The sequence below is a fragment of the Crassostrea angulata genome, chromosome 2, assembly GCF_025612915.1.
Source record: "Crassostrea angulata isolate pt1a10 chromosome 2, ASM2561291v2, whole genome shotgun sequence".
Taxonomy (NCBI): domain Eukaryota; kingdom Metazoa; phylum Mollusca; class Bivalvia; order Ostreida; family Ostreidae; genus Magallana; species Magallana angulata.
In genome coordinates, this window is record NC_069112.1 from 55356458 (window position 1) to 55358986 (window position 2529).

At 31.5% G+C, this 2529-nt stretch overlaps 1 pseudogene; it reads right to left on the reverse strand.

The window, feature by feature from the left end:
* Positions 1-884: 884 nt before the first annotated feature.
* Positions 885-2092, reverse strand: LOC128171585 (uncharacterized; annotated as a pseudogene).
* Positions 2093-2529: the final 437 nt, after the last annotated feature.

Sequence of the window (2529 nt, forward strand, 5' to 3'; positions counted from 1 at the left end):
AAACATCCAAAGATCAAGACGTCTTTGTAAAGCGTTTCGTTGACAGTTTATTATAAACACTTTTCAAACGCAATTCTTTGTCATTTTTTTGTTAATCATTTTCAAATCATGTTGAATGGTTATTTAGTTTAATTATACATTGAGCTTTTGTTCAGTGTTTATTTCAATTTGAAACAAAAATCCGCCACTTAGAAGGGGAATATAAATATGATGTCTTTAATCTTTCCGAGCAATTCTATAATATTATATATCATTTCAAAAATACCAAAGTAATATTTAGAAAAGAAACAAAAGGGTTATGGCTTGCATCACTCACTCGATAAGTATGACCATTACTGGCCCAAGTAACCAACTAGCTTTTGGTATTCAGAGAATCAAAAACAACGACAATCTTTCACTTAATTATTAATGGTTCCCTCCCTTGACTTAGTGGTTTAATTGTTATTTAACATAGAATTTCATCAGACTACATGTTTTTCTATATATAATTAAATATAACCTTATATTCATATTTGTTCCTACATGTATATAAATTTTGCCACAAATGTGTACTCCGTGACCTCTAAGGTTGATTATATGATTACACGTACATTAATTATGTATTAGGTAATTAAAAAGCTTCTACTTGATATTACTATAATACCAATATTTTTTACTAAATCCTGTTTTTGAAATGAAATAAAAAAGAACCATACCAATCTAAAAGAAAAAAAAAATAAAAAATATTCTTTTAATAATAAATTTAAAATTATTGTATCTGTCCATAACAATTGTATTTTAGTCGCTTGATACGTTTAAATTTTAACAAACAATTATGGTAACGAACAGGCAATACTGATTAAAACAAGTCATGTAACTAATTTTGTCATGAAAAATTGAACAGCACACAACACAAACAAACGGAAAACATGCAGGAAAATTATGGGTGAGACGAAATTATCAATTATTAAGAGATGTTTTGGCTTTGAGAGCTTTCGGTTTCATGTCGTAGGACTTTTGCAAAATCTTCTTTTACGACAAAGTGGTGTCTTCTTTTGTTGAATAGTCTGGTCATAATAACACCGAGAGTTGATTGGTCAAACCTGTGACAATCCGAAGGAATCCACCTTTTGGTGCAGTTTATATAAACTTCCGCATTCGGAAAGTCCATGCAACCATATTCAAGAGCACAGCCCACCCATGGCCGCATTATATAATTAAGTGTAAAGTATGTGCGGGAGATAATCACCATACCAGCTTGTATTTCAGGATAATTAAACATGCACTGATCCTCCTTAAAACGCTCAAAAAGCCGCTTTTGAGTTCTGACAGCAATTGAACCGGATCCCTCTAAAACCTGAATTCCGAGGCATTTCGCTTTAACAAAATATGGGTCTGTATTTTCTAATCTTACGGAAGTATCCAGCCACATCACAAAATCAAATTCTTGAAGCATCATTTGGATGATGATCGGTTTCCACGTATATCCAAGTACATTTTTCACGTGTTTAGGGAAGGTATTGAATGGGAATGCTCTAACCTTGCAATTGCACATTTGCCGCACCAGTTTTGAATTTTCTTTTGATAACCCTATGTCGTACACAAAGATCATTAACTGTGGGTGCTTTGTTTCTTGATATATTTTAAGACTGTTGATAAGTTGTATGAATTCTTGAAAATGATTATCAGACAGAGCCGTCACAAATATAGGAAGCAATTCGTTGCTCCTTCTTGGTGTTGATAGTTTAATGATTCCCTCTCTGTCTAATTGTAAGCGTTTTAACAACTTATTTGAATCATTAAATAAATAGTTGTCTACTTTCTGCATATTTTTCCTTAACATTTTTTTTCAAAGTTTTTGTCAGAACCTTTGCATTCTTTTAAATCTTTAATGTTTTCATTGTTTTGTTCCTCATCATAATACATAAGATTAACATTCTCACATTGATCTGGCGTGTCATCTCTCTGATTCAGCACGATAAATAAAGAATTGTTGTTCATGGGTTCTCGAAAGAGAGAATATGCGACGCCAAGTATGTACACACCAACGCATACAGCTAAGAAAGAGGTAATAGTAAGCAGCTTTGGTTTAAAGGGGATTCTTTTCATGTTGCAATCTAAAAAAAACAAAAACAAATTACTATCAAAATATTTTTGGTTTCATCTTTGCTGCCTTTTTAGAAAACTGATATTTCTAAAATCTTTAGCGCAATATTTATCCTTTAATTATACTTCTTTCTTGTTTATTTTGGCTCTAAAAAATTACATGAAGGTATGTTTACGGGAGAACAGCTTGAATTTCGAAACTGTTAAAAGCCCCAAAATTATCACATTTTAAGATTATGTTTATCAAAAGTTTAGAATGTCCAAAAAAAAAATTGTTTTTTTCCCAAATCAATGCCAATGTTATAATAAATATCGACATGTTATCCATTCATGTTTTTTCTTTGAGTAAGATTTGATTTGTCACCACCGTTAAAGATCCAATGCCACTTAATGCCATGAATATAATTAGTGTTGCGATTGCAACGCCTACTGCTATAAATCATT